This window comes from Triticum aestivum, chromosome 5B, assembly GCF_018294505.1.
Source record: "Triticum aestivum cultivar Chinese Spring chromosome 5B, IWGSC CS RefSeq v2.1, whole genome shotgun sequence".
Lineage (NCBI taxonomy): Eukaryota > Viridiplantae > Streptophyta > Magnoliopsida > Poales > Poaceae > Triticum > Triticum aestivum.
The window spans coordinates 248,803,542-248,811,211 of NC_057807.1; the positions used below are offsets into that span (position 1 = coordinate 248,803,542).

Genomic DNA, 7,670 nt, shown 5'->3' on the forward strand with positions numbered 1-7,670 from the left:
ATTCTCACAAACGCATTAGTCCCTCAACCAAATTTGTCGTCAATACTCCAAAACCAATAGGGGTGGCACTAGATGCACTTACAAGCTCCTACTCTAACATGCATACAGAACGAACATAGGATTGTACATATGATTAGTATCTATAAGATAAGCAGCTTGTTGTGTTACCATCTAGACAAAAGCACCTGACTGGACAGATCAAAATGCTGGACAGTGGCCACATCTAGCACACACGCTTTTCACATAACATTTGAAAAGAATTTTGGTGCATCCTGGATGAAAGGCTTCTTGGAGACTGAATTCGGGTGGACTCCTGGATCTCCAGTATATATATTAATCCAGGAAATTGTCCTATGGAAAATAAAAAATATAAGAACCATGAGCTGAAGGCATGCTTGTAATTAAAACAACCTACATGTAATCCGCCAGGGAGAATGATACTACAAAAAAGGTTAAATCTCTTGTACTGAAAACCGTGCAAAGGAGTGCCCCCACTGTAATAATATAAATTTCCTGGGACGTATATTTAATAGCTCAATTTTGTTCAAATTTCTGGGAATATTAATCATAAAGCCGAAGAACGCATGAAAGAGCAAACCAAATATATCTACCGTACGACACCGAAAAAGATGTCCATTGGAACTATTTTGTTAACAAAATTGACAACCACAATAACCATAACAATCCTCCACAAAAGGCTGGTATACACCAGAATACTTTCACTCATAAATTCTGTCCAAAAGCTAAGGTTTATTCTTAGATGCAAATATACTATCAACTCATAAAGCTAAGATATCCCTTTGGACTAGATCACCTAAGCTAGCACTAATATCGACTTTTACTTTGCAAAAAATCAGAAGATCTTCACACTTTCCTCTGTCCCAAATCTAATAGGTTTACAACCCTGATATATGCATTGACCACTGTCAGGTTGCATTTGAAAAGCACAAGGGGAAAAGGCACAACAACCACGTGTAGGGCTGCTCCGAGAAACTCAGATGCTTAGTTTTCATCTTGATGTTGTAAGGTAGCAGAGACTCCATAGAAACAAACACATCGAAGCAAAGAGAAAAGAAGAAAAATGGCTACATAGCAAGCAATGATAATGAAAGAGATTTTCAGTTATCACTGACCACCAGAACACTATCGGCTCCATAAAAATGGCTTGGTATTGACTGTTGAATGACAGAAGAACTGAATATACAAGAATAAGCCATAAGGCACACTTCTCACAAAAAAGAGATGGCCACCATCAAGAAGCACGGGCCTAGTATGTCTGTAATAACAGAGATGCTATTGTTCAATATAAGTAAACTATTCCATGAGCAAAAGGAAAACATGCATGTAGCTAGAAATCAAAGAATACACATGTAGCTAGAAAGAAAGGAAGCAAACCTCGAGCAGCAAAACAGAGTTACAACAAAACAGAAGATCAACATGCAGCAACATAGGAGATCGCATAACCTGGTAAATAAACATAAATGAAGTAGTCAGAGCAGGCAAAGAAAACTTCATGCGCTAAGGCATTAAAACATTTTACAGTTCAGTTTGCAAGTTCAAATTGACACCATGGCGGCGCACAACTATAGAGTAAAAGATGGATTGCAACTGAAATATCTCTCCTTGTATTTCCTATATCCCACACACCTAAATTAAACCAGCAAGTTAGCATGTAATTATTAACAAAGAAACACCACAACAACCTAATCAACCATATCCCTTCTTTAATATTTCCTTTCTTTTTTGTAATTCTATTTTTTCAACATGTCACAAGGATTTATGCCAATTTAATCTCACACTAAGATCCAAACTTAGTGTGTGGCATATATGTTAATACCCCCAACCTAAAATCTGAGAAGAGCAAGAACAACAAAACTGAGAAAGTTCCCTTGGTTATTCTAAGTTTTTGTCACGCCCAATATGCGACCCTATCCAAAAGGAACTCGAAGGTCCCACTAAGGATAGACCCGCATATTAAAACGCTTTCGCAAGGTGGATATCATTACATCAACATTACATAATAGATGGGGATACATACAAGAGGCATACAATGCCACACGAATAGATCAATACATCATACATAAGATCACCATCCGACTACGGATGAAACACAAATAGAAACTCAAACGACATCCACCCTGCTAGCCCAGGCTGCCGACCTGGAACCTATCCCCTGATCGAAGAAGAAGCAGAAGAAGAACTCCAGAAACAAGCAAACATCGCTCTCGCGTCAAGATCATCGCATAACCTGTACCTGCAACTGTTGTTGTAGTAATCTGTGAGCCACGAGGACTCAGCAATCCCATAACCATGGGTATCAAGACTAGAAAAGCTTAATGGGAAAGGAAGGGGTAAAGTGGTGAGGTTACGGCAGCGACTAAGCATGATATGGTGGCTAACATACGCAAATAAGAGCGAGAAGAGAACAAGCGGAACGGTCGTCAACTAGCAATGATCAAGAAGTGATCCTGAACTCCTACTTACGTCAAACATAACCCAAAGACCGTGTTCACTTCCCGGACTCCGCCGAGAAGAGACCATCACGGCTACACACGCGGTTGATGCGTTTTAATTCGGATCTGGTGTCAAGTTATCTACAACCGGACATTAACAAATTCCCATCTGCCACATAACCACGGGCACGGCTCTCGAAAGTTTAATACCCTGCAGGGGTGTCCCAACTTAGCCCATGATAAGCTCTCGCGATCAACGAAGGATATACCTTCTCCCAGGAAGACCCGATCAGTCTCGGAATCCCGGTTTACAAGACATTTCGACAATGGTAAAACAAGACCAGCAAAGCCGCCTGATGCGTCGACAATCCCGATAGGAGCTGCACATATCTCGTTCTCAGGGCAACACCAGATAAGTCAAGCTACGAGTAAAACCAGACGTCGAGTTGCCCCGAGGTGGCCCCGCAGGTTGCTCGGTTCGGGCCAACACTTAGACAAGCACTGGCCCGGGGGGGCTAAAATAAAGATGACCCCTGGGTTGGCCGACCCAGGGGAAGGGTATAGGTGGTGTTGAGGCAAATGGTAAAACCAAGGTTGGGCCTTGCTGGACAAGTTTTATTCAAAGCGAACTGTCAAGGGGTTCCCATAAATCACCCGACCGCGTTAGGAACGCAAAATACGGGAACATAACACCGGTATGACGGAAACTAGGGCGGCAAGAGTGGAAAAAAACACCAGGCATAAGGCCGAGCCTTCCACCCTTTACCAAGTATATAGATGCATTAATTAAATAAGAGATATCGTGATATCCCAACATAATCCTATCCACCATGGAGCAATCTTCAACTTCACCTGCAACTAACAACGCTATGAGAGGGGCTGAGCAAAGCGGTAACATAGCCAAACAACGGTTTGCTAGGAAGGGTGTCAAAGGTTAGAGGTTCATGGCAATATGGGAGGCTTGATAGAACAAGTTATAGGAAGCGCAGCATAGCGATAGAACGAAGCCACTAGCATAGCAATGATAGTAGTGAGATCCAGGGTAGCGGTCATCTTGCCTGAAATCCCGCTAGGAAGAAGAACGAGTCCATGAAGAAGATGAAGCCACGAAGACGAACCACACGTAGACGAACGAATCCTCACGATCGCAACGAAAAGGGAACTATCGAGAAGAAGCACACAACATGGTAAACACACCACACATAGTGAAGACATGATGCACAACCAAGCATGATGCATGACAAAGCTAGATGAGGCTACTCATGGCAAGAGATGATGCAAACAAGAACAACACATTAAAGCAAGTTTAAATGAGGCCGGAAACAACATATAACAATTCCGGTAAGTCCTCATATGCAAATTTCGAAATTGGTCCAGAACTGAATAAACCTTATGTTCAAGTTGTTAAACAGCAAGTTAAGATGCACCAAGATGATCTACACGAGATTCTAGTCAAGTTACATATAAAGTTCATTAGATTTGGAGCTACGGCCTAGAAGATATGAGCAAAACAAGTTAAACATGGCATTGATGCAAAATGCATTCAAACATCAAGCAAACACCTCAAAACAAGGATGCAACATGATAATATGAAACAACATGCAAAATCAAGCAAGTTTCATATAAAGCACACTCAAAACGGAGCAACGGTACAACACATACTCTATAAAAGTTATAGCAACAATCTGTCCATAACAGCAACTAGGCACCTTACAAGCATCAAAACAACAAGCTACAACATCTCACCGTAATAACAAAAGGCATGGGCATGAAGTACAGGTAAAGCATAACTAAACATGAACACTGAGCTATCTCTAGAAACAACTAGAACATGCTCAAAAGGACATGGAAAGATTGCACCTAATAACAGTTTCAGACTTATCAGGAAATAACATCAGGTTGCAATGTTTAGAGCTATCAAACAACATGTTACAGGAACTTATCATGGCAAACATAGGCATTGAATGAATCTACTAATTGCATAGAACAAAAGTCCCTTACTGACCATGAGCCAAAAGGGCACAGAAAATATGATGGCACCCATGTAAACATGGCAAAAGATATGACAGATTCATACATGGCAGGAACAACGTTCAGTAGGCATGTTGGTGAGCTTGAATCACTCACCACAGAGCAATACATGGCATGGCAAGGCAACCAACAGTAAGAATACATGTTTATAAAGCTAAGCATGGCAAGAGCAAGTTCATAGGGTACATGGATCACTAGAAAAGCACATGGCCAAAACTAAACTTCATGTTAACAGGCTGACAGCAACATTATTTAGCAAGTTTGGAGCAAGATTACAACAAGCTACAGGAGACTATAAATTCAACCAGGGGCATTAATGGATAGAGCAGGACATGTATAACAAAGCATCCTTAGTGAACATCTCCAGATTATGCATAGAATGACTTGTAGCAGCAGGTTTACATAGCAACAAAATATCACAGAATCAGTCAGGAAAACAGCAACAGCAAGTACCCTACTTAACAAGCTCGATGCACTCACTACACAACCCACAAAAATACATGGATGGCACCACTGGAAAGATGACATAGAATAGATCAAAACACAAGTAGAGCTCAACCTCACAGGATGCACACATCAAACATGGCAAAAATGACAAATGAGCATGTTATAACAGTTTCAGCAGATTAACAGCAACATGCACTCTTACAATGATGATTCGGGCATCAATATGAGCTCAAATGAACATGATGCAATGGAATAAAATGAAGTACTCGTCGAGGCAAACAATTTGACATATTACACGCACGAAACGGAGAAGTATGCAACAAGTTATGATGCGACAAATATGGCATGAAAATATGCAGATCTGGGGACTTGATGAAAATATACCCTCGCGAAGAAACGGGACGAAGGCGTTCCGGGACGAGGGGATCCAGGACGGGCGCGCCGTTTGGTTCGGAAACTCGGTGGATCTCGTCCCACCTGGAGGATCTGACCGGAGGAGAGCTCCGGCGAGCTCTCCGACGAGGAAGACGCGGGGAGGAGGGCCGGCGAAGCTTGCGGCGGCGAGGGGCGCCAGATCCGGGAAGGTCACGGGCGGAGGAACCGGCGAGGCGACGGCGGCGAGCGAGCGCCGGCGAACGGCGGCTCGGGCGCGGAGCGGGCGGCGTCGGGCGGGCCCGGTGCGGCCCGGGGCGGGCTCCCCGTGGGCCGAGCAGGCCGCGGCGGCGGGGAGGAGAGAGAGGAGGCGCGGGGACACGTGGCGTGCCGTGATTCGTCCGGCGCGGTGGCTGGACGTGTCCGGCGGCGGAGTGGACATGTCCGGCGCGCGAAGGTGGAAGAGGCTAGGGTTTGCACCGCAAATTTCGGAGGGGAAGCTGTATTTATAGGTAGAAGGAGCTAGGAGTGTCCAAATGGAGTGCGGTTTTCGGCCACGCGATCGTGATCGAAAGACCGAGAGCATGGAAGAGACTAAGATGGGTTTTGGGCCACTTTGGAAGGGGTGTTGGGCTGCAAAGAGAAGGAGGCTTTTACGGTTACCCGGTTAACCGTTGGAGTATCACACGACCTCCAAATGGCACGAAACTTGACAGGCGGTCTACCGGTGCTATACCAAGGCCGCTTGGCAAACCTCGGGCCATTCCGAGAAAGTTTAATACCCGCTCACAACAGAAGACAAAAGGGGAACACCGGATGACATAGGAGTGCCGGATTGCAAAACAGACAACGGGGAAAAAGCTCGGATGCATGAAACGAACAAGTATGCAAATGCGACGCACATGATGACATGATATGAAATGCATATGATGACATGGCAAAGTGCAACACGCAAGCAAAAGACATGGCAACGACGGCGAATAACTGGCAGACAACTGGCGCAACGAATCCGGGGCGTTACAGTTTTCGTCGAACTGGCAAAATCATTTGTAGGCAACTCAAGTTATACGCCGCGTGCAAGAAGTGAACTTCCTCAGAAACCTCACAAATGTACGACAAGTCAGGTAAGTAACACTATATTGAGGATGAAAAAAAATGCTTATCGATACATGAGTTGAGAAACCAATCATATACCTTCAGATTCAATGACACAATTATCCTCGAAAGATCTTAAGCCTGGAGGTCCCTTCAACTGAACAAAAAACAGCAAGTCTGCATATCAATCAACAACACAAGAGACATCTTGTTAGCAAATCCAGCAGTAAACGAAAAAACACGCTACTAATTCTTAATATCATTAACCTATAAGATTTGTACACGCAAAGTCATGTTAGTGATTCTTACACCAAATCAGTATACCACCGCCATAGTACTACACCGTCTAATTACTATATGATTGTCAGACTGAAGAAAATTGTTGCAACCCCCTTCTGCCACTTAATGGATGTGACCTCGTGTTCCTCCGCTTCAGATCAGGAACTTGAGGGAGGAAGAACGGTCGGCGGGCGATGGTTATTTCCACCCTTGTTTCAATGTGATCTGGAAGCAAATGCAATCCACTTTCAGAAAACCAAAGTATATATACCTAAAGGATCGGTGTTATAAAAATGTGAGTTACACTCCCCACTTCCATGATCCATAATAAAATAAGAGACTTAGGAAAGGGGCTAGCCTTCACAAATAGCCCAGAAAGAGCAAGCAAAACTTGCAGAGTGGAAGGAGAGCTCACCTGGACCCAAGAATCTGTAGGTGGCCAAGCCAGATGTGATAGGGAGCACAGAGGATCTAAAGAAAGCATACAACTCATTAGGCAATACATTCCTCCCCTACAATCCGTGGCCATGCTGGCCATGCTCGAACCAGAGGTCCACAATGTTGCATCCAGTATCAACACAACAGTAAGGCAAAGACATGACTACGGAACCTAATCCCAAAGCAGCAAAAATAAAATGGCAGTAAGGCGAAGATATGTAAAGATGCAAAGGTTGCATGAACTGGACATGCCAAAATTGAACTTCTCATCTTCGAGTTCCTCCAACAATGCTACTTCCCCGTTCGAGGAGCTCTCCATATCAGCCACTCACCTACTCATCTTCATGATGCTCACCTCAGCCTGCAAATCCATAAAATTTCATTTAAGCCAAATAAGTATTTTATCAGTAACTCTCGCTCTCTAGGACAAATGTGGACCAGCTAAACTGAATATTCTACATCAGGCCAGAATCTTGACTGATTAATAACTGACATAAGCACTCGACCTGTGAACACTCGCTCTATGGGACAAATGTAGACCAAACTAAACAGAAT

At 43.8% G+C, this 7,670-nt stretch overlaps 1 long non-coding RNA gene across 1 annotated transcript; it reads right to left on the reverse strand.

Annotated features, from left to right (window-relative positions):
• Positions 1–265: 265 nt before the first annotated feature.
• Positions 266–6,578, reverse strand: LOC123115936 (uncharacterized). Its single transcript, XR_006456846.1, has 3 exons — positions 6,498–6,578; positions 1,396–1,464; positions 266–351 (listed from the first exon to the last, which is right to left on the reverse strand). It is a non-coding gene; the product is annotated as an uncharacterized lncRNA (long non-coding RNA).
• Positions 6,579–7,670: the final 1,092 nt, after the last annotated feature.